Here is a 26,900-nt window from a genome sequence, read left to right as displayed (position 1 = left end):
AAATCACCCTTTATTATCTAGCTCTGTACTTGTCCAGTATATTCAGCGATTTCTGTTAGTATTTTCTGAAAGGTGATGTAAAACAAAAGGCGTTAGATTTTCTCTACAATATACGCGTTACAATACAATTCAAACTGATCAGTATCTAACGAGGAAACCAATCTGTAAAATTGACATTCGATTGCAACTATGTAATAAAATCCGCGAAAAAGCTACCGTAGACAAGGGGCTCGAACCCGTAGCTAGCTCCTACTCGGGAAAATTGTTTTGCCAATTAAACTGCGCTGCATATGAAAACATATGAGTATGCGTCGGGTTTTACTCGGGTGCCACAACATTCAATTGTAGTCCCATCTCTATGAATCTCCATAGATCTCCGACAGAAAACACATACACGTCGTATTGCAAGTCTTTCTACACACTCTGTTTGGCAAAAGAGACAAAAACAAAATCTACAATAAAATACAATACAATACAATACAATACAATACAATACAATACAATACAATACAATACAATACAATACAATACAATACAATACAATACAATACAATACAATACAATACAATACAATACAATACAACACAATACAATACAATACAATACAATACAATACAATACAATACAATACAATACAATACAATACAATACAATACAATACAATACAATACAATACAATACAATACAATACAATACAATACAATACAATACAATACAATACAATACAATACAATACAATACAATACAATACAATACAATACAATACAATACAATACAATACAATACAATACAATACAATACAATACAATACAATACAATACAATACAATACAATACAATACAATACAATACAATACAATACAATACAATACAATACAATACAATACAATACAATACAATACAATACAATACAATACAATACAATACAATACAATACAATACAATACAATACAATACAATACAATACAATACAATACAATACAATACAATACAATACAATACAATACAATACAATACAATACAATACAATACAATACAATACAATACAATACAATACAATACAATACAATACAATACAATACAATACAATACAATACAATACAATACAATACAATACAATACAATACAATACAATACAATACAATACAATACAATACAATACAATACAATACAATACAATACAATACAATACAATACAATACAATACAATACAATACAATACAATACAATACAATACAATACAATACAATACAATACAATACAATACAATACAATACAATACAATACAATACAATACAATACAATACAATACAATACAATACAATACAATACAATACAATACAATACAATACAATACAATACAATACAATACAATACAATACAATACAATACAATACAATACAATACAATACAATACAATACAATACAATACAATACAATACAATACAATACAATACAATACAATACAATACAATACAATACAATACAATACAATACAATACAATACAATACAATACAATACAATACAATACAATACAATACAATACAATACAATACAATACAATACAATACAATACAATACAATACAATACAATACAATACAATACAATACAATACAATACAATACAATACAATACAATACAATACAATACAATACAATACAATACAATACAATACAATACAATACAATACAATACAATACAATACAATACAATACAATACAATACAATACAATACAATACAATACAATACAATACAATACAATACAATACAATACAATACAATACAATACAATACAATACAATACAATACAATACAATACAATACAATACAATACAATACAATACAATACAATACAATACAATACAATACAATACAATACAATACAATACAATACAATACAATACAATACAATACAATACAATACAATACAATACAATACAATACAATACAATACAATACAATACAATACAATACAATACAATACAATAGAATACAATACAATACAAATAGAAATAGCCGAACTCAAATGTTCAACAAAAAACAAAGTTTTTTTTTAAATAGAGTTTCAAATGGCTCGAGAATGGATATTGTTGGGTGAAGCAACTGTAAAACCTTGACATTAAATTCCTTTTGTCGAATTTTAACCTTTGCATTGAACCGCCGACCTGAGAGAAACGACATTTGTAATTAATTTACTGTTCTTTATATGGCGCAAGAATAACTATTTTCTAAGCGTAAAGTATTACAAATACTTTCAGATATTTTCATTTCTAACTTCTTCATTTTTTAAGAAACTGATCAAATTCATGTCAGATATTGGTGACTCTTTCCGTTTCGTTTAAGACTTGGAATATTTGAATCAGTTATGTGCCCTAACAACAAAACAAACAGACCTCTAAATAATCAAATATTGAGTTCAATAACAAGTTTGAAATGAAAATATTACCAGAACAAGTAGTAATGTTTTTTGTATGGTTGAGTTTTTTCAACTAATTTTCTTATTTTTGATAAAATTATTCAATTTTTGTTCCAGTGTGTATCTTATTCGAGTGCACAATTGACTTGTTCTAATTTTCTTAAGACACTCTGATTTTTTGTAAAGCTTGCTTCATTTAGAATTGGAACAAACTTTTGCGCATACTGTGGCGCTCCTGGTGGACGGATTTGGAAATTCTTGGCGCACACGTGTCGGGAATTTTGTCAGCTTCACGTATGATTTTTGACATTCCGCAAATCGACTGTATTTTGTAAACAATCAACATGGTAGCCGAAAGAAGGTCAAAAAAAGGTGCACAGTTATTTGGAAAATCCATTGTGGTCTGCATCTAAGCTAGCTAAACAGCTGAAATAGCCCAGAAATACCGTATGGCGCGTTATCAAACGGTATACGGAAACATTGACGACGATTCGGAAGCCTCAAGCCAATCGTCGGAGTGGAACTGTCGACCGGAAACCGCGTGGTATGATTTTGAAGACGATTAAGAGGAATCCTAATCTGTCGGACCGTGATTTGGTCAGAAAATTCGCTGCTGCCCATAGTACCGTGAGGAGAACTCGACTCCGGGAAGTAATCGAGTCGTATCGAGGTAGCAAACAGCCAAATCGGACCATAAAACAGAATAGTGTGTTCAAAATTCGTGCTCGGAAACTATATGATAACTTCTGATGGACGATGAAACCTATTTCAAGGCTGACTTCGGGCAAATCCCAGATCAAAAATTATACTTGGCAACAGCTCGGGGGGATGTTCCAGCCAAAATTAAATTCGTTGTTTCCGACAAATTTGCAAGAAAATTTATGATTTGGCAGGGCATTTGCATCTGTGGCAAAAAAAAAACTAAAGAATTCGTTACAAATAAGAAAATGACATCGGAACTATGCGAAAAAGATTGTCTCCAAAAACGAATTTTGCCCACGACCATCCTGTAATGTTTTGGCCAGATTTGGCAAGCTGTCATTACAGTAAAGTCGTTCAAGAATGGTATGCAGAGAAAGGGGTCCAGTTTGTGTCGGAAAACCTTAGCCCACCAAACTGCCTCCTCTTTCCGTTTCGTACTATTGAGAAATACTGGGCAATCATGAAGAGGAGAGTCAAGTCAAATGAAAAGGTTGTCAAAGACATCAATCCGATGACGACCTGGTGGAATAAGATAGCTAAAACGATGGACGAAGAAGGTGTGCGCTGCTTAATGAGCCGTGTTACAGGAAAAATTCGAGAATTCCTTCGAAACCGTGACGAATAATTTTATCCGTATTTTTTCTTAAAAGTATGAAGAAAATTCTACATTTGTATAAAAAAGATCTTAAATTCAATAATAAATAACTGAAATACAGGCAATTGTCTTTGTTCCAATTCTATCTGAAGCAAGCTTTACAATGAACAGTTTCAGAGTTAAAACGATTTGAAGCCAAATTGAAATTGCACCCGTCCTTTTTGAAAATCACTCATTCGTCGGTTAAACCGGAATCTCTTAATCTGTGCAAAATGAATGGGTTGCCATATTGGGGACATGTGTAAAGATTCATTTAAATCAAAGTGTGTGAGTTCTGATCAGAGCGTAATTTACGTATTTTCAATGGAACAGTGTCACCCGCGTCATTTCTATCTTTACAAAACAACAGCGTCATCTTCGTTTTTTCACTGTTTCATTTGTCTTTCCGTCTCTCACCGCCATAAAAGAGAGTATCAATGCCAACATCACTCATTTCCATACGACAAGACTAAACCGATATAACATCTGCAGGGAGATGCAGTCGAATTTCAATTCGACGATGATAAATAAAAAACAATTGCACTCCAGAAAAACGAATCGATTCTGGAAGCTTCGGTTGAATATCGATACTGCCCACCCAGTGTACGATTTTCACTGAAAGCCGAAAATGACTTAAGAATAAACTAATACTATTGTTATTACTATTTCGCTTGTTTCGTTGACTGGACATGGATATCGTTCTTAAAATTTGCAAGCAAAACTGAGAGTGACATTTATTTTTCGTGATTTTCGTCTTTTTTGTGTCAATGAAACTGACTTTCAATAGCTCTGATTCTTATTACCTTTTTTACTTGTTCTGGATCGCTTCTTATTCTACCATCTGCTAACAAATGATTATTTTTTCTTGTTTCTTTTTAGGTATGAATTGAATCGAAATTGAAAACCTGGATTGCATTTGTTGTAAGTAAAACTGCAAATATAATGAATCTAATTTTTGTTTTGTCAACTGCACCAAAAATATATACAGATGACGTTTAGTAAAGCCATTTGGCATAGTAGTAATTTGACAAATAGCTATTTGACATAACAGCCATTTGGCACAAAATAACAAATCTTTGGTACTGCACTTTTCATAACATATCAATATGCTTCATGATACAATTTGTTCTAATTTAATCTAATTGAAATTTTGAAAGGTCCAGTGCGACTATGCTGTATCGTTTTTGTTGACCTTAACTGAGGGATAGCTTTGGGTAATCCGGGCAAATGCCCGCAACTGGATATTATATCACCGGAACAGTAGGTGACAGCCATTTAAATTTAAAATCTGTTTACTGACTTAACAGTGGTTTCCAAATGAGCTTAACATTTTTGAAATCGGTTCAGCCATCGCGAGAAAATCTAGTGGTAAGAAAAAAAGTATGTGCAGTAGTTTTTGAATGACGATGGACACGGACTTCCAAAATCTGCTTTCGAGGAAATCGCATTTAAAGTTTTTTGTCTACAAAATCAATGGAAAAAATTTGTTATTCAATAGAAGCCCATAGGGTCTAACTTTTTCAAAAAATCATATTTTTTCTTCTAGAATTTATTGTAATGAAACATTTCAAGATGGTTTGTCAAGTTTATAAGTCAATAGAAGCAGGCCCGTACTCAGGATTTGGTTTCGGGAGGGGCCCAGAATGAAAAAAATTATGTTACTGAAGATAATTTCCGGTACGCCAATTATCGGCGTTTTTAACAGACACCTTAAACTTTTTTTTCACTATTAGGTATTTAAATAAAATTTGTGAGTATGACCGAGAGAAGGTTATTGTATTACATTTCCTAACGCCATCAGGCCATTTCAATTCCACATATTTAAGACCTTCTAAATGTCCATTTCTAGAGCACAAAAATCCACAAGACTTGTGATGGATTTTGAGAAGTGGTCCGAGATAGATCCCTTACTTCGATTCGTGGAGAACGGAAAGCATCTTTTCAATTTGTAGGTCATATTAGTTGATGGCCCTTCACACTTACTTTAGCTATACAGGTTTCGGTATCAGGATCCGGAAGTAGCGGTATAAAATTCCAAAACGAAACTCCCCTCGATTTCTCAAAGATGACTAAAGGTTTGGGAATAAATGACAGTTCGAGGAGGCCAAAGCAGGTGAACAAGGTGGATGGGCAAGTAATTAGAACACTAAACCGTCAATTTTACCTATGGTAGCGATGCTCATGTGCTTCATGTAAGGCCCTTTCACAGCGATTTCGGTCTTTAATCAATTTAGTACTCCAAAAGTATACTATGACAATCGCAAAAAACCGGCATCATGCTCTTTCCGACCCATTGAGTCTCTCTTCCAGGCTCTCGCGACGACTTCAATCCATTGTCGGGTAATCATATTTTTTCTCTGGATAATAATATAATAATGGATCCAGCCAAACATGTATTCGAAGTGCACTATCGCTCGTATTTTTAGTCCTAAATAAGTATGTGCGAGATATCTTTCTAATTTGCAAAAACTTGCTCAACTATGGTAAGCTCGCGCACTTTCTCTTTCCAGTCATTCAGAACAATTAAGTGTCTTATTATTACTATCGTTTATTTTTCCAGGTGTTTAATTTCCATTTTATTTAGTTTTGACACTTGTTCGCTTCGTATCAAACAGGGTTCTTAAGGCCACCAACCAACTCTACTAGTTTTTATTCAAATTTTGAAGATTTTATGCGAATTAAATTTTTTGTTGTATCCGAAAATATGCAGTAATTTTTGGTAGGACCATAAAACCTTCCATTTGACCCTAAGATTGGGAATGGCGGTTTTGAGTCCAGTTTAGATGTTTTTTTGAGGGTTTTGTTTCGCCGGTTTAATTTACGGTGTACAATATCGGGAACCGGAAGTCGGATCCGGATGAAATTCAGGAATTTCGTATGGAACCGTGAGATCTTTAATTTGAATCTAAGTTTGAGGAAATTCGTCCAACGATCGCTGAGAAAAGTGAGTGAGATCCATTTTGGAACATATGATAACTATTTTCGGTGCTTCCGGAACCGGAACTGGGAACCGGGATAGCCGGAATCGGTTTGTTTAGTTGTCTACTGACAATGGCTATCGATTTGTGTAATTTTGAGACCAGTTTAGATACTTTTTTACGGTTTTTGTTTCGCCGGTTTAAGTGACGGTGTGCAATATTCTACACACTTTACCCTATAACTCCGCAACCGGAAGTCGGACCCTTATGAAGTTCAGGAATTTCGTATGGGACCGTAACACCTTTAATTTGAATCTAAGTTTGTCAAAATCGGTTCAGCCATTTCAGAGAAAACCTAGTGAGATTATTTGACACACACATAAATACATATATACATACACACACATGACACTTGTCGGTTTTTCAACTGATTGCATAACCTCCCTAAGGTAACGGCTCCCTATTTCATCTGAGCTCCTATTCCCATCTCATCCCTTCACCTCATTACTTTGAACATGAATAATATTTTACAACCTACCTGAACCAAACTGTGAAATATTTTAAAATGATTATAAAAATTATTGTCACACTTTCCCATTAAAAGAAGTGGTTTTAAATTTTTCGGTGATCGCTTTTTCATAATAAATAAACTTTACAGTTTACAGTTCGTCATGTTTCTGAAGTACCTGTGCAAAGTTTGGTGGCAATCCGTTCAGTAGTTCCGAAGTTATCGCGTCACAAACATACAAACATACATTCATTTTTATATGTATAGATTTTATGATGAAAAAAGGCGGGTGGGTAATGTCAGAGACATAACTGTAATTGTATGTATAATTTGAAACGATGCACCTAAACTAAAGTACAGATTAGTTACATTTAACATTCTGAAACACAAATATTCTGAAATAACCAGTATAGTTCTTTATAATAAAATAATGGTGGCTCTGAAAAGAACTTTTTATGAAAGCGTTTGTGAAGGAGAGTGATGAGTTGAATTCGAATTCCGATATGCCGCTGACTTCCGTCATCTAATTCCAGGCTGAACTGTTGTACGTGGGTGCGATACTGATATGGTTGGTGTAGGTGTAGCGTTTACAACCGATTATAATGTTCCAATAAAGAAAACATTAATTCGCTGAGTTGATCAATGATATAATAGGCCTAATCTATTGAACGAAACTATCAATATGCTATAGGGATTCGTTTCTAGCATTCAAAAGGGTCAAATTGCATAATTCTCTACGACATTAAACTCTGGAACATTTTTCGCAAAAACAAAGAATGCTCCACTTGATCTCGATTACTGTGAATTTCACACAGCGAAAAGTGCACAAATCTAACCAAGCTGTTCTAGATTTACACTAAACTGAGGATATTTACCTCTGATTTGCGAACAACAAATCCTAATAGTTCTTTAGAAAACTTTTAGAGCCATCAGAACGGCTGATTTTGTGTAATGCTCTCCACCGTTGTTTTTTCATCAATGCAAATGACTGGCAGCTGTGACGTAATCGCTCTTGTCGGAAGCGAAACTAGCTTTGCAAACGACACAAAATACATCTGCTCGTAGTGGCGATAGAATCCAAACTGATCCAATTTTTACTATATCGATTTTAATTGTTTCTTTTCGGCAAGCATTAACTGAGATAGACGAAAGATATGAAATGAAAAAGGTATTCTAGATTGAATCAGCTATAAATTTAGAACGGAAAAGCTAGCTTAGGCAGGCTCACATAGGCATGATCAGAAGAAAGAAATGAATTCTATTTTACCTTCTACTTGAGGGGGTCGAACACTAAATACGAGTCCCCAAGTATGGTCGTGTAACAAGTGTAGTTCTTCACCACACTATGCTACTGACACCGGCCATGATCCAATTTTTGTTAGGAGCTTTCTTTTTACCTGATTTTGTTTGTAGCTTTTTCACTAATGAGCGGTCCTAACGGCTATAAAAATAGCCGCACACGGAAAAGCCAGCGATCGCAAAACAACTAAAATATTAGTTGTTTTTCTGATTTTAATTGGTTAAAATTTGGTACAACTAATCGATTGTTGTTTTAACTAATCTGTCATTTTTGATTTATCGTGCTGTCTGCTTAGCAACGACACCCAACAAGTAATGAAACGTTTCAGTTGAGCAATGCCAAACACCCTGAGCGCACAATGAAACGTTTCAATGAGATGTCACTCGTGCAATTGAGCAGATACACAATCCCAGCAAAGTTACTTGTATGCATGAAAGCAAAAAAATGACTCAGTTGTTTCAACCAATTATTCAGTTATTTGAACTTAAGACGCCAATTGCAATAAATATTTTTTACTGTTAGCCTCTTCTGGGGGCAGTTAATCGTTCACTGCTTGAACAATGAAATTTTACCTAATTAACTGCTTATATCTTTGTCACTAAACTCACAATGGATATAGAAATGCACCAACAGATAACAATTCTCAAAAGGGAACTCACCAGAAAAATGGTCACAGGGAATTAGGAAATTTTTCCTTCACTTGCAGAATGGCTCGCTGGTAAACCTAATGCTACAGATACACTTTCAAGAAAATACAAATAGTACCACTTCACTTCAGCAGCAAATTTTTAAGCGTTAAGCGGTTTTAATAACATTGACATGAACTGTCCTAGAATACATTACTCTCAGATAAAATTAAAACATGTATACTGTAGGAATATCTATTTAACATATGGAAAACTTGTTTTACAATTAACTATTATATTCTTCTGCATACTTTCACTTACATAAAACGACCACTACGTAACTAACATAAATGACGTACATTTACCATTGAAAATTTTCAATATGAAACGCTTTTGGTGAAATGAAGAGGTTTTTTGTTCTGCCTATTGCTGTCTTCGTTCTCCGCCAAGTGACAGCATCTGAATACAGCAATTTCGGTTACCTGAATGGTTATGTCAAAATCACCAGATATGATAGTTAAATCAACAACATTTTAGTTGAAACAACCAGGGCGTGAAACAACAATTGCAATATTGTAATTTTGTGATCTGCGGGTTCTCCGTGCATACAGAATTTTAATGTCGATTATTTCATTTCGGATTTGCATAGTTTATTGAAATCTACTATCAATATGCTGTAGGGATTCGTTTCTAGCATTCAGAAGGACCTAATTGAGGAACTCACTACGATATTCACCATTTTTCGGAACATTTTTCTTGAACGATTTGTTGTACAGCAGCAGATATTTTGTTCTCTTCCTCAGAACGCGTTCTGATTCGCTGGTGTTGACATGGGTCAAATGAGACAGGTTTTTCAATAGTGTACTATTGAAATATTTCAATGCTGTTGCTATACACGTTGTTGAAACTTTTCGATTTTATTGGTAGTTAGATTATATAAATCCTTCCACAGATCACTGAGCTATGAGCTTTAAAAATACGAGAGAGGCAAACGCGGCTTATGAATTATCCCCTTTGATACTCGTTCATACCAAACATTTCAGAAAAGTTTAATTTTGAATTATTTGAGATTATGTCACACAACTGATAATTTTATCATAAAATCGTGATCTTATTTACGATGGCGTGTAGCAAAAATTATATTGATTCGTTAGATACAACAAGAGATACTCACGATCAAAAACTTATCACTCTCTCAGAGGGTAAATTTTGAAAAGGCACCAGTAAAGTAAGTCGCATTCACGACAAAATATCGTGTGTTGTCTCATAGTTGGCATTAGGCTTTTTTTAAGAAGAATTCTGACATCTCGAACCTGAGAGTGTAATAGTGGAATATATTGTTTTGATTGCTGTCGCTATTACTAATTCATAGGATGAATAAAGGACCAACGATAGAATGGATAAAAATCCATTGAGATGAAATTAGGAGCAGAGTAGTGAACACATCGTAAGTGTTTTTAGCTGTTTCATGAATATTAGTTAAATTTTGAAGAAATGTGAATCAATTCTCAACGTGGAGCAAGGCGAATGAAGCAGTAATATGAAATAGGTAAAGTGATTTTAGTGGCTAAATCGGGATTTTGAGGCGACGTCCTAGCAAATGAGATGAAATAGGGAGGCCTTACCCTATATGAGAAAGACAAAACGTAATAGAATAATTAATTTTTTTTTATAAACATTTATTATTCAGGCCAATTCACGTACAAGCTTTGCGTGGCCGATTGAGCCATGGTTTTATTAGATTAAATAATGTTTTTACCATTGGATCTCGTTGTCACCTTTTTTCTAGGGGGAGAGGAGCTTCCCTTTTTATCTTGCGATGATTGAGGGGCACTTTGTTCGTTGGTCTGCAGGGGAAGGTCATGCACGCGTACTTCTATGGCATTGTCCACCGTGTACACAGGGATTTTATATTTAACATTGTCATGATCAACACTGTGCACCCCGTTATTAACCGAAGCAAATGCAATTGCATCTCTTTCACGTTTGAACATAATGTACACACAGTTAGACACCTTGTTAAATTGAATCTCACCTACATCATTAACGTTTAGATGCATTCGTTCCTTAAGCAATATTTAAATTTCGGTTGCTGCTGGTCTAACTTTGCAACGCTTGAAATCAATACAAATTGAATTTGGTCTTGTAGGCCAAGTACCAAGCTTTGTTAAATCGTATTTCCCCATTTCATACGCTCTATTGTTCACTACACTGTATTGTCTTTGTTTCTATCGTCTCAACCGTAAGCAATTCTCGACTGTGTAGGGTGAGATGCAAGCTCGAACTGCCAATAGAATGATTAATGTTTTATGCAATTCTAACACAAAACCTCTGGGATCTTAGAGCTGACGCAATGTACCGAAATAAACGTATATTGAATAAGGAAATGGAGAATTTTGAAAGTAGCTACGATGAATGCACCGAAAACAATATAAAAAGTATTCAACAACCAGACTGAAATGATTGATTGAATGCTGTGTGATATCTTTCGTGCCAGTTGTCGCTATCTTAATTCACTGGCGCTACAAGGACTATTGCGATAAAACTCGACTTTCAGTGTCAAAAAACGGCACGAAAACACGCGGAATAACATTCCGCTACATTGTTTCGCGTTTCGCCGTGCTATCGTCCGATTAGATCGTCACTAAGAAACGGGCACCATTCGGACCAAAGCCAGACGAAGGCAGCCAATACCTGGAATGCTGAAACCAGAAAGTCTCCATCGATAGCCACAATTTCCACAAGACCTGCTTCCTCCGGGTCGCGTGCGTCCCTCGAATGTCGTGCAGCATGTTACTGCTGCGGGACGAATATTATATTATCAATAAACGATGGCGATAGTGGTGAAATGTATATAATAATAAACTGTACCTCATGCGACCATGATGGGGTTCGTTTACGGTCCGTCCGAAGGAAAACCGACGCCATAAAGTGGACATTGACTAATTATCGCACACGTAAGCCAGATTGACCGGTTTCCGCAAGCAATTGTAAAAGTATAAAAATGTTCGTTTGCAGCAGAAATATTCAGTGGATCGAACCCGGCACTGATCACTTTCGGTCAGCTTTTCAGCATCTCCGACGTTAAACGCAACCACTCTAGAGACCATTATGGTAGAACTTGCATCCTGACGATGAACGATATTCGACACCAGCAGACGATGTACCGACCGACCAACCGACCGACCGCCGGCTAGAGGTTAGTTGATGATGCATTTTGTCCAGCTTTGGTGATGCTGCGCCCTCATCCCTGACAGCCCACTCCCGAATGGATTCAATGCTCGGGAATGTCTTACGGCCAGTGTCGGCGGCGGTACATCCGCAGCGAGCTGAATTAGCCTTACTTTGCGATGCCAATGCTTTTGAGGAGTTTGTCGGGTGGTTTGTCGAAATCGCCTTCCTGGCTAGAGAAGGAAGGAAATAGAGGGAGAGAGAACATCAGTTTGCCTGATTCCTAAATATTAATAAAAGCTGACCGTAAAGTATGGCGCTATTTGTTTGCGGAAGACGGCAAACATGATAAGGAGCGTGTTGTTTGGTTGGTGTGGTAAACTCTGTTCCGCCTGTGTGTGTGTGTGAATGTGCCATTGCAGATGAGAGCCATTAAATCTTCGACCGGAGATTGAGGCTGGGTAGAGAATTCGGAACAGACCGGAAAGTCATCATAATTTTCTGCGTATCTGAAGTAGAAAATGGTCCATTATTTGTGAATGTTTCTAGGACTAAATTGATACCAAACTTAGCATTGTGCGAGTAACAAAATATATAGAAAATGGAAGTTAATGGATATCGAATTGGTTGCTCGACTGATCCTTATGTCATCGAATTAGAGTACTTAGATGCACGGAACGACCGAAATTAGCTTTGCGCCTAATTCGTATTACTGTTTTTGAATTAGTTGATTTTAACATCAAAACTGCCAAAATAACTAATAAATTGGTTAATATTCAGAATTTAATTTGCTGAAAAAAGTTCTTGTTTTTAACGAATATATTTAGATGGCGAAAATCCTGGACACAAACCAGCAACATTTCAATCCCACACGAAATTTTCGTTGTCAACTAATTTTGTTGTTAAAATCAAATAGTTTGACACTGTTTGGCTGTCATCATCACTGCAGAAAGACAGCACAAAGAGAACAAGAATGCAATTGGTTTTATTAACAAGTTTATTAGTCAAAAACTCATGAACACAATTCGTTGAAAAACAAAACAGGATAGTCTTGTTGAAATTGTTTTGATATATTTTATATATAGATTTTGAAATTTCGAACTAACCGATATGTAAAACTGCTGTAAAGTTGCTTGGTTTAAGTTTATTTGTGGAGTGCTTTCAGCTATCAGTGAATTATTAAAAGATTAACTAACAATCATTTCTGTGACCAGTGCTTGCTTTGCCATTCCGACTTCTATCTCTGAACTTTTTGTATGAGACGACATCTGAATGCTTTGGTTTCCGCTTAGTACATGTAAATAAACGAAAATATACTCGTTTAGTCGCTCAATAATCAGAAAAGAAAGTAAACAAATCGAAACTGACACTTCCCTGTACGGTCAATTGGAAAATTTACCGTGATGTTACAAGCAGCATCTACAACAATAGAGTAGGACACATGAATCAAAGAGCTACTATCCGAAATTGTAAGACATTTTCATTGGCCATTCATTACATTCAGTGCCTAACCAAAGCAGATCGTTTGTAATTACGCTTCGTGATTGTAAGTGAGAGTTTACAATGAACAAACAAAATGTTGCTTTGGAGAAGGAAATCATTTTTACAGTGCATAAGAATTCAACAAATTAGATAAAATGAGTTATAATCAGGACCGTACCCATATGTATTGTTTTTTTTTTGTTAAGAGGCCTTTTACAAACTTAGGAAAGCAGCTATTAATTTATAGTGCAAAATCAATTATTCACATTATAAACAGAAATAAATTTATTAAACTCAAGAAAGTTTATTGATCAAATCAACTGACAATTCCAATTAAAATAAATTAATTAATTGGACTCGTTTTGGCTGTAGCTAAAATTAACAGTTCGTATTAGTTGGAATCAGTATATATTTTACTTAACTCAAGAAGGTTTATTGTTATTATTAACTGTCAATTTTCATTGAAATTAACAACAATATCACTTAATTCAACAACATTTTTTACTGAAATCAACAATAATTATTTGTTAAAATCAACCATAGTTTTGCTAAAAATATTAGTTGAATGAAAGTGGAGCGTGTCTTTGCTAAGAAATGACAGCATGTAAATGTTGCAAAATCAACTAAAGGAGGGCTGATTGGCTGATTTTGATGTTGCAACCTGTACATTGTGAGAGGAAATTTTTTCCACGATACGCGAACAATGATGCCGAGTATATAAAAAATTGGAAAACAAGTTCAATAAAATGTAATTTTCAGTTCACCAATGATATTGAATATTTTCAGAAAATGTTCCACTGTATTTTCAAACTCATCTGTAGTAAATATTTACAGTGGCAGCACTGTGATATTAAAATCAGCATCAAGCCGTTTGAAATTAGTTAATCTATTTAAAGTGTAACCTAAAAAGATTTGTTAAATTAGTGTCAATTGAAAAGTGTGTTTACTTTCACGAGCAGAATGAAGTGTTGTGTTGTACACTGTAGGCGCACTAAGTAGTTTTATCCAAACTCGACTTTTTTCCGGTTTCCGGTAATACGTCAACAATGGGTTCGACTTTGCGTTCACAATGAAAGAGATATTTCGTGTTTTGTCATCAAAGAATGAGAATTTGTGGCGTAAGTCAAACTGTAGGAATGGTAATGAAATATAATAACTAGACTATTTTTTAAGTTCAATTTTCCAAATGGAATAAAAGTCAGATGGTTTTACTAATGTTCCGTCGATAAAAGTGCCATAAGGCGATCAATACGTTGAGGTGGAAAAAGTTCACAACAATTTATTACTATCTCCTATGCTAGAGACTTGTGCGCGAAATAAATCTTCCATTGAAACCCAAATTTACATTTTTAACATTCTTTAATAAAGTGATTTGTAGTTTTTCGTTTGAAGACAGGGGGTGAAAAACAACGCAAAAGAAATTCAACAGCAGAAGTATGCTCAATTAATTGCTTTTAGGCGTTAATAATTAATACACAAAAATGCATTCATCAAAACATTTTGCACATTCATTTCAAATCAAAGGCCAAGCCAAAGAATTTAATTTAAAATAACATTTTCCCGTCAGCATAAAAAGATTTAAAAAAATCCGTAAATATGGCAACACTTTAGCCGATACGTAAACTTGGTATTTATTCAACAGGGTGAAGATGACGAGAAGGATTATTCGGAAGGAAAAATATAAAGCCAGTTTTCAGATCTTGTCTTGTGATGTGATGTGATGTGATGTGCAGTGAAGCCACCATCCGTTCAAGGACTTGCCAGTGGATGCGGGTAGACTTAGAGTAACTCCGATATGACTCATCCATTCACCTTCTTACTATAGCTGTTACCGTTACAAAAAGGGTTGGGCGGTTATGTAAGTAGAGTCACTTACTCGTATTCCGCGGGAATAAAAGATGCTCAGATGCGTTAGACTCATTTCAAACCTTCAGAAGGAAACAAGTGACTTGGGCTGGCTATCCACAATCCCTCGTCCAGTCATCAATTCGTCCGATGCCCTGATGCTCCCTCCCCTTTACGCCCCCGTGCAAAATGTTTTATATCGATACAATGAAACATAGTGTAATGAAATGAAGGAAGTAGAATATTTCTCTACTAATAACAATAATAATATCCACATCTATAAAAATAATATATGTTATTATTATTATTACAAATTATTAATAATAACAATAAATAAAATAATGCTAATAATAATGAAAAACAACATAATATACGATTTTGTTTTAGACTTTGTTAAGACGTAAAGCCGCCTTGAGCTACAGTGGGTCAATAAAGTATTGGCACACCCCACATTTTCTTCAGATCTAGACTCTCGTACTTATTTCGAAAATTTCAACATCACCACGTAATTCCCCGTTCAAAATAACCCCAAATCACTCATTTTCAATAAATAATTTTATTTCGATTAAAAGAAAATGCAAAAAAAACAAAAACAGAAACCAAAAAAGTATTGGCACACTGCCGGAAAATAAAAAATTAACGCTAAAATTCAACAAATAAAACGGTAAAATGATAAAATGTAGGACTAAAATCGATCTAATACTTCGTATTCAAGCCATTAGCCACGATAACGGCTTCTAGCCGTCGTTTCATAGAGTTTACAAGCGATCGAGTGTAGTCTGCTGAAATCTTCTCCCACTCCTTCAGTAAAACGGTTTTCAACTCTCGAAGGTTGGCTATGGTGTGTTTTCGAATTGCCCTCTCCACCGCTGACCATAAATTCTCGATTGGGTTAAGATCAGGTGATTGTGGCGGCGTGTTCAGTTTATTTTTAACATTGTAGAGTAACCATTCTCGTGTCACATACGCTGTATGTTTTGGATCATTGTCTTGTTGAAAAATAAACGTATCGAGAATATTCAACTTAGCCGCGCTCGCATGTAGATTTACTTTTAAAATATCGATATATTGTTTAGCATTCATTTTTCCGTCGATAAATTCTAAATTTCCGACGCCATTTGCCGACATACAACCCCAAACCATAACGTGACCGCCGCCGTGTTTTACCGTTTTTAAAATATTTTTTTGAAGTAATTCAGTGTTGGGTTTTCGCCAAACCACTTGATGACCATCGGAACCAAACAAATTAAACTTGCTTTCATCTGAAAAAATAACATTATCCCAGAATTCTTGAGGTTTGTTAACGTATTCTTTTGCAAAATTCAAACGTTTTATTCTGTTCGTTTCAGAAATCAATGGCTTCTTACGAGCTGATCTACCGTAATAACCGGCTTTGTGAAGGCAATTTCTGATTGTTTGTGGGTTGACTTTTTTATCTGAAGTGTTTTCAAGTTCGTCGGCCAAGCTTTGGGCACTTACTCGAGGATTTTGTTCGACTACATGTAGAATACGACGTTTTTCTCGTGGCGTAATCTTCGCTGGTCGGCCACTTCTTGGTTGATTGAAAACGGTTCCAGTTTTTTCATGTTTTTTTATGATTGCCCGTATTGTAGAACGACTTATATCCATTGTTTTTTCGATATCACCATAACTGTAGCCTTTTAAGTGAAGATTAATTATTCTTTGACGAGTATCCGACGACCATTCTCCAACTTTAGTAGAAATCATATTAATTTTTTAATAAAAATAATCGAAACGTGACCGGACAGTGTTTAATTAACACGTAGACAAACTTTTTCATGTTTGCAACAAGTGTTTGTGAAAAAAACAAACAAACAATGTGATTTTTTAGCAGGGGTGCCAATACTTTTTTGGTTTGTATATTTGTATTTTTTGTGCTATCTTCTGATTAAAATGAAATTATTTATTGAAAATGAGTGATTTGGGGTTATTTTGGACGGGGAATTACGTGGTGGTGTTGAAATTTTCGAAAAATGTACGATAGCCTAGATCTGAAGAAAATGTGGGGTGTGCCAATACTTTATTGACCCACTGTAGTTTTAATATGATCAGTATCTAACGGGGAAACAGATACTGATCATATTAAAACTAGCTCAAGGCGGCTTTACGTCTTAACAAAGTCTAAAACAAAATCGTTGAAGGACAATAAAAGGTTTGTCTACCTTTACCATTGTGTTTGAGATCACACAATCGTCACTGCTGCTACCACACACTAGTGGAGATCCATTAAATCGATGGATGAAACTATCGTGTGTTATCCCGTAGATAGCGAAATAGACAAAAAACAAAAGTCTCAAATCGGTATCGTGCGGCAGAAGCGGATGGGTAGAAATAGACTCGTGATCATTGTATGTGTTTCTGTTGAATTTGTTTCCGTGTTGAAAGTAGAGCGAAGCATGCTTAGTTTCGTCCAATCAATTGGACTTTCTCTTCATGTGTTTTCATATGCAGGGTAGTTTAATTGGTAAAACAATTTCCCCGGTTAGGAGTTAGCTACGGGTTCGAGTCCCGTCTCTGCGGTAACATTTTCGCGGTTTTCATTACATCATTGTGTTCACATGTCGATTTTCCAATCTGTTTCCCCGTTAGATACTGATCATATTAAAACTAGCTCAAGGCGGCTTTACGTCTTAACAAAGTCTAAAACAAAATCGTTGAAGGACAATAAAAGGTTTGTCTACCTTTACCATTGTGTTTGAGATCACACAATCGTCACTGCTGCTACCACACACTAGTGGAGATCCATTAAATCGATGGATGAAACTATCGTGTGTTATCCCGTAGATAGCGAAATAGACAAAAAACAAGTGTTTCGCAAGTGTTTTCTTTTGCGATTTTCTATCTCCGCAGGAAATAGCACGCGCCGCGAATAATGTTCCTGTATCCAATTATGCTTTGCACTCGATCAATATAGACGAGGAATCGATACAAACGGCAATCGTTGGTATGAAGGCTTCCACCTCTGCAGGCCCAGACGCCATACCAGCAGTCATCTTAAAGAAATGTTCAACCGGGTTAATTGCCCCCCTTTGCCGTTTATTTAATATGTCACTAGCTACGGGAGTATTCCCCAACTTATGGAAAGCTTCATTCATGTTTCCGGTCTACAAGAAAGGAGACAAAAGAGATATAAACAACTACCGTGGTATAACTTGTATAAGCGCTATCCCCAAGCTGTTCGAAAAAGTAATACTGACTCAAATTTTCAATCATTGCAAGCAGTATATCGATGATTCCCAACATGGGTTTATGCCTAAGCGCTCCACAACCACCAATCTATTATCTTTTACATCTTACGTGACCAACGCCATGTCAAATGCTTTTCAGACGGACGTAATCTATACCGATCTTTCCCTCGCCTTCGATAAAATTAACCATGACATCACAATAGCAAAACTGGATCGACTTGGTTTTGGTACAAACGTCCTTCGATGGATACAATCATATCTCAGGAATCGTCATCTTGTGGTTAAAATTGATGATTGTACTTCGGAAGAATTTGTTGCAACATCTGGAATTCCGCAGGGGAGCCATCTCGGCCCTTTGATCTTCTTGCTTTACTTTAACGACGTTAATTTTTCTCTGGAAGGACCGCGCATATCTTTTGCAGATGACCTCAAGATCTACCGTGTTATTCGCACCTTAGAGGATGCGAAGTTTCTTCAGCGACAATTGGCAATCTTTTCGGATTGGTGCAAATTGAATCACATGACCGTTAATCCAGAAAAATGTTCGATCATAACGTTTACGAGAAAAAAAGTGCCTTTGAAATTCGAATACTTTATTGAGCGATTCATGATTGGTAGATCGACGTGCATCAAGGACCTCGGCGTTTTTCTTGACGAGCAGTTAACATTCAGGCAACACACCAACTACATTGTGGCTAAAGCTTCTCGCTGCCTTGGATCCTATTGAAATCCCTATACTGTTCACTCGTTCGCTCTACTCTGGAATATTGTTCAGCTGTTTGGAACCCTCACTACCTCAATGGCGTTAATAGAATCGAGTCGATTCAACGTAGATTCGTTCGATTCGCTCTTCGCCGTTTACCTTGGACCAATCCTCATCAACTACCGAGCTATGAAAGTCGCGGATTGCTAATCGGTCTAGACACACTGCAAGTAAGACGGGAGCTATCGCGTGCTTTAATGATAGCAGACGCTTTGACTGATAGAATCGACTGCCCCACTTTGCTCCGTGAAATCAACATCAATGTTCGTCCTCGAGCTCTCCGCAATAACGCTTTTCTTCGACTTCCTTTACGCCGCACTAACTACGGGATAAACGGTGCGATTATCGGCTTACAACGGTCATTCAATCGAGTGTCATCTGAGTTCGACTTCAATCTTTCACGGCATAAAACAAGGACCAAATTCTTACATAGTATTAGAATTAATCATTAGGACCACATCGTGTCTGTTGATTTTACAATAAATAAATAAATAAATAAAACAAAAGTCTCAAATCGGTATCGTGCGGCAGAAGCGGATGGGTAGAAATAGACTCGTGATCATTGTATGTGTTTCTGTTGAATTTGTTTCCGTCGATACGGGACTGTAAGTGAATACCGTAGTGGCTAAGTAGAGCGAAGCATGCTTAGTTTCGTCCAATCAATTGGACTTTCTCTTCATGTGTTTTCATATGCAGGGTAGTTTAATTGGTAAAACAATTTCCCCGGTTAGGAGTTAGCTACGGGTTCGAGTCCCGTCTCTGCGGTAACATTTTCGCGGTTTTCATTACATCATTGTGTTCACATGTCGATTTTCCAATCTGTTTCCCCGTTAGATACTGATCATATTAAAACATAATATAGTACAATGAATTATATAATAAATAATAGAATGAATAAAATGATATGTTGCGATACGCTATGATATTATATTACTTGAATTTATATGTCATTTCTCATCCTCTCATTCTGCCATCAACGCATTCCATCGACCAATTGTCACCACAGACACACGTGTAGGCATGAAACAGGAACCTGTGAGGACCAAGCTCACCTTGTGACGACCTTGATAGTTAGTTAAAGGATTACATTAAAATTGATAATTTATAAGGAAAACAAATTTATATTTTGAGCAGAGGTACGTAGTACTACTCATAATAAACCCTATTATATAATATAATATAATATAATACAATATAATATAATATAATAAAATATAATACAATATAATATGATATAATGCAATGCTGTATAATACCATACAACATAGTATATAATAACATAAAATAGTGTAAGACGATAATATGTGAAATAATATGCTATGATACAATATAACAGTTAATGTCGCAGTGTAAGTTACGCTCTTCTAATAATAATAATAATAATAATAATAATAAATATAATAATAATAATAATGCTAAAAATAATAATAATAATGATAAAAATAATAATAATAAAAATAATAATAATAATAATACATGATGTAATAAACAACAGAATTATATGTTGTAATATACTATGATAAACACTGCACTTTAGGATGGGCTCCAACCTACAAGCCATTTCGCACCCTCTCATTCTGCTACTAACGCAGAAGGCGCTAGCACCCAGTCGACGTCGTTCTATTGACCAAATGTCATCATAGACGCTCGGGGAGGTATGAGATAGGAACTTGTGAGGACTTAGTTATCTCACCATTTGACGACCGCCAGTTTTCAGATCTTGTCTTAGACCAAAATCTGTGAATAAAGTTGCTTGCGCATTTCACACAACCACAGTATGTATTGGAGAAAAGCACACCCTCTTCGCGCTGTCAGTGTCTCCGTACACGCTAAGATTTAATTCCGCTGTTCAGTGATTTTTTTTACGAAAGCTTACCGTTCATCGGAAAAAAGTGACATTTCGGTACATGAATTTTATTTGACAAAAGTTATGCAAATTTTTACCGAACTATCAGTTATATGTAAATTTTGATAACATAATTTTGTTAATAAATATACTATTCATGCGGTAATTCTTCTAGCTTTTGTAAATCCTGATTGTCGTGAGAACATACAGTCAAAAACTATTATTAATATTTTACGCAAGCGTCTTTCAACTTAGGGGAAAGTAATATAAAGAGTAATTAATTGATTATGGAATTGATTTCTGATGCAAAGAATATTTTCTTTATGTGCTTTTCTTCTATATCGACACTTCAAGGGGCACAGGGGACTGTTGTGGGGCGTAATGCCTCTTGTTGTGGGGCATACCACTGATTTGTTGTGAGGCATATTATACGTTTGCTGAGGCATTTTGCCTACGGCAAGCAACAAAACTGAGAATGTGGTCGTTTTGAAAAAAAGCAAAAATGACCTGGTATCTTTGGTTGATTGTATACAACATCGTCAATCTTGAAACGTAAGAGAATTTTTCTACATTTCTTCGTTTCACCTTATAGTACCTGATTATTTCACGGTCCTTACCAAAATAGATACAGTTTTGCCATGATCGGCGCTGTATGGAATTTATCAAAACAGAATCGCAAGTTGACAATTGTCGACAATTCACAGACATATTATAGACATAACTTATACAAAGATTACATGAACATAGTTTGAATTAACGGTAAGCTATGACAAAAATTCTTTTCAACAAAATTATCTCAACCTTATTTTTCAATCATTTCTATCTTTGAACAAAGCTTTTCAGAATTCTTCTCAAAATAACAATATTAGAAAACTTCATATATGATATTTCTCGAAAAATTGTGTTATGAATATTTTATGTTCAAATATCTTGAACTTGACTATGCCACGGAAAAAGATCAAATTTTTTGCTTTTGAACTATGAAATCATATTTCAGAAATAACGACGCCCTTTGACGAAGGAATAGAAACAGGAATTAGTAATGTAAGTATTTCAGAATTCTCAAAAACTTCTTCGCTTCATAGACAAAATGTGACTGAAATTTTGGTCTATTGCCAAAATTTCAACCGCATGAAAAGCCCGGCCAAAATGAAAGAAATTCATCAAAATTTAATAACCTCCTCTTTCGACGTAATCCTTGGAACTGAAAGCAGCTGGGATGAAAGTGTTAGAAGCGAAGAAGTTGTTGGAAATAATTTTAACGTATTCCGGCACGACCGAAATTTATCTCTCTGTCAGAAAAAATCTGGAGGTGGAGTCCTCATAGCCATAGACTCTTGCTTTACTTCTGAAGAAATTATTACTCCTAAATATAAAAAATTTGAGCATGTATGGGCCAAAGTCTCAATATTGGGAGAAGAACATATTTACTGCTCTGTCTACTTCCCACCCGAAAATGCGAACAAATTCTCTTTTGAATTATTCTTTCAATCTTTAAACACAATTATTTCGAATATGGAACCTGAAGTAAAGCTTCATATTTTTGGCGACTTCAATCAACGTAATGCGGACTTTATTTCTGACATTGAAAATGAATCAATCTTACTTCCAGTCGTAGGAAAAAACGAAACATTGCATTACTTTTTCGACAAAATTTCTAATTTTGGCCTACATCAAGTAAACTCCGTAAAGAATCAACAAAACGCATATTTAGACCATCTTTTCACAAATTGCACAGAAGACTTTTGTGTGAATGCATCAAACCTGCCTTTATGGAAAAATGAAGCATTTCACACCGCAATTGAATATTCATTATTTACACACAATGCATCCCTTCCCTACGACTTGGAATATGAGGAAGTGCCGGAATACAATAAAATTGACTTTGAAGAAGTCAAGTGTAGACTAAGTATAATAAATTGGCGGAACATACTGAGTACAGAAGGAAATGTCGACGTCGAAGTAAACAAAATCTATCACATTATAAACAAAATATTAGCCGAAACTTTGCCCATGAAAAGAAGAAGAAAAAATCATAACAGGAAATTACCTGTATGGTTCAATTCACAACTAAAACATTTGAAAAATAGGAAACAAAAAGAACACAAAACTTACAAACAAGAAAAAAGTGACGCTCATCTTCAAAATTACTTAAATCTATGCAATCAACTCAAAATAGCCATTAACACAGCACACGAAGAATACAACCGCAAAATTGAAAACGAAATAAAGACTTGCCCTAAGAACTTTTTTAACTACACAAAAACTAAACTAAAAAGCAACAATTTTCCATCTCAAATGCACCTCGACGAACATGTAGGGAAAAATAGTACTGAAATCTGCAATCACTTTGCAAATTTTTTCCAAGAAGTATATACATCTTATTCAGAAACTGACCGTGATCGTGAATACTTCTCTTTCATACCTGCATTTTCCAACTCCATCTCTGTAAACTATCTATCAGAACATGACATTTCGACAGCACTGAAGTACTTTTCCTAAAGCATGGAAATCTTCATTTCTTGTACCAATATTTAAATCTGGTGCAAAATCTAACATTCGGAACTACCTCTCATGCATTCCAAAATTATTTGAAAAAATTGTAACCGAAAAACTTTTTCATCAACTTAAAAATGTAATAACAAACAAACAACATGGCTTTTTTAAAGGCCGCTCAACTACAACAAATCTCTTAGAATTTATTACATTCACACTGAATGCAATGGACGCCAGCAACTACGTAGAAACTCTTTACACTGACTTTAGCAAAGCCTTCGACCGTATTGACATACCTTTACTTCTATACAAACTACAAAAATATGGCATAAAACATAGTCTTCTTGAATGGCTCAAATCATACTTAACGAATCGTGTACAGGTATTCCGCTTTCAAAACATTCTGTCTGAACCAATTAATGTAACTTCTGGTTCTCACTTAGAGCCTCTCCTTTTCATTTTACATATAAACGACATTTTCTTCATACTCAAAAATCTGAAAGTGCTTATATATGCAGACGACATGAATCTCTTCAGGGAAATTAAAAATATCAACGACACTGTAATATTCCAGAACGAAATCAATCTATTTCACATTTAGTGCTGCAAAAGTCCACGCCAACTCAATGTAAAAAAATGTAACTCAATAACTTTCAGTAGGAAGAATGAAACTATATCTATAAACATACATATAGGAAATCAACTTGTAGAAAAATGTAAAATTGTAAGAGATTTAGGCGTAATCTTAGACTCCAAGCTCACTTTTGTGGAACACTACAATACCATAATCAATAAAGCAAATAGTATGCTGGGCTTTATTAAACGCTTCAGTCATAACTTTCAGGACCCATACACAATTAAATTATTATACACTACATATGTCAGACCTATTTTGGAATATTGCAGCCTAGTATGGAATCCACATAATATTATTCACGAAGAACGCATCGAATCTATTCAAAAACAATTTCTTTTATATGCACTTCGTAAATTAAACTGGACAGCATTTCCTCTACCATCATATGAAGCACGCTGCATGCTCATCAATATTCAAACACTTAAAGAACGCCGCGACCTTGCAATGTTTTATTTTATTAGCGTCATTATTTCTCAACGCATTCAATCACCTTCTTTATTATCGCAACTAAATTTTTATGCACCGAGCCGTCAACTACGAACCAGGAAATTAATTTTAGAAAGAAACACTAGAACAAATTATGCAAAATATAGCCCAATCAATCGTATAATGCGCCACTACAATCAATATTGCGAACATCTTGACCTTTGTATGTCCAGAAATGAAATGAAATTCCAGCTTAGTCGTAGAAATAATGCGTAGTATCTAAGTAAACATTGTAATCCATTTATATGTAGTTTACATTTGCTTTACGAAATAAATAAATATAAAATATACTAAAAAATATACTAAAAGTCGATGATGGAACATAGTAGCAAAATGATGCAAAGTGTTTATTCCTAAATTTGAGATTTTTGTTGGTAATCACTATCACTTTACGTAATTGTACTTCATAATTATTTGTTGAAATGAGCAGTGTCAATATTTAATTGCCAAAGCATATATCGCTGTAGGAAAACTACTTTGAAATTATTCATTTTTGTGCTGCGTAACTGAACGTCGAAATGGCAGTTCGAAAACTTATGAAATATTATTAACACATGAAGGTAAACCAAAACTGTCACCTGACGGATTCATTTACCACTTATATAAACACGTATATACAGATATATAATTTGCAAAAAAGGGAATTGCACACAAAACTTGTCTTCGTACCATTAGATTAACATGATGTCCATTGGTCATTCGAAGCTAAGGCAATCAGGCACGAACCCAGAGGGGGCCCAAATCCCGTTCCCGAAATCGGAGTAAAGTTATTTTCATTTTAGGATTTTTAACCACTATTTCCGGAATCAAGAACAGAAATAAGTTGTTTTTTCATCAACTAACAAGATCTGTTAATTAGAAGATTTTATCAACCAGTTTTAGATAACCCGCTTCTTTCTGCAATCGAATTTTTTTCGAAGCTCAAAAGTCGGTTTTCACAGTGATTACAGTCAATGTCAAAATCAAAGGAAATGGTACTAGATGGCCAGAAAATGCCATGAAGATTAGTACTGAGCAAAATAATCATAGTTTTAGCAAGATTCTGCGCATGAAAAAGATGTTCTACCGCTGGATGCCGCACTTGCATACTCATGATTAAAACGATGAACGCAAGCACACTTCGGAAGCATGTCCGCCTATGCTGATGATGATGGTGTCAGTTAGTTAATGTTGATGAAGTCTAGATCCATTATTATGCACCAGAGAACAGAATGATTAACCGACAAAAGACTGAAATCGGTAAGAATCGGTAAGAGTCGGTTTTGTGGGTTTGTCTCGGTATACTTTTCGTGGACTACCTAGAAAAAAGAAAAACACCTTCGACAGCAAATGTAAGTGTGCATTATTGGAGCGATTGAAAATCGGTTTTTCAAGAAAATGCACAGATACACAAGAGCAGAGTGTGAGTTTCATTTTGGAAACGAATCCGGAAGCCGGTTAAAATAGCATAAAAGTCTATGAATTCATAAGACGTTTCATTGGGATCCATTCTTACATTTGTGCAAATCGTCCTAGTCATCTCTGAGAAAATTATGTGAGTTTTCGACCGCTACAAAGAAGATTTCTCTGTTGTTGCATCGTCACTCCCAATGACGAATTTAAATTTTATACTCATCACCCTGTAAAATCAGACCAGAGATATAAAGTAAAAATTTTAAATATTTTCATGCAGGGTTGAAGAAGTCTGTAAACTCGAAAAAAAAGTCGGCGGACTTTAAGTTTTTTCAAATAATAATGTAACGAATTGGTATAATGAACAAAAAAAGACCGCTACAATTTTAAAAGTCTGTAAATTTTTACAAACGTCTACAAAAAACGTGATTATCAAATATCTACAAAAAAGTCTGCAACTGAAATAT

General features: G+C 35.0%; 1 protein-coding gene across 4 annotated transcripts in view; it reads left to right on the top strand.

The window, feature by feature from the left end:
* The window catches only part of LOC131437055 (nyctalopin-like), a 469,231-nt gene that overhangs the window by 94,235 nt on the left and 348,096 nt on the right, over positions 1–26,900 (top strand). For 2 of the 4 annotated variants that reach the window (XM_058606107.1, XM_058606105.1), the window contains one exon: positions 4,634–4,675. The exons of the other annotated variants lie outside the window; for them this stretch is intronic. The gene's annotated coding sequence lies outside the window, so the exon portion shown is untranslated. The remainder of the gene's footprint in view (positions 1–4,633; positions 4,676–26,900) is intronic. 4 annotated transcript variants of the gene reach the window in all.

This window comes from Malaya genurostris, chromosome 3 (genome assembly GCF_030247185.1).
Source record: "Malaya genurostris strain Urasoe2022 chromosome 3, Malgen_1.1, whole genome shotgun sequence".
Taxonomy (NCBI): Eukaryota; Metazoa; Arthropoda; class Insecta; order Diptera; family Culicidae; genus Malaya; species Malaya genurostris.
The sequence above is the reverse complement of the archived record's forward strand: the minus strand, read 5'-3'. Positions and strand labels throughout refer to the sequence as shown.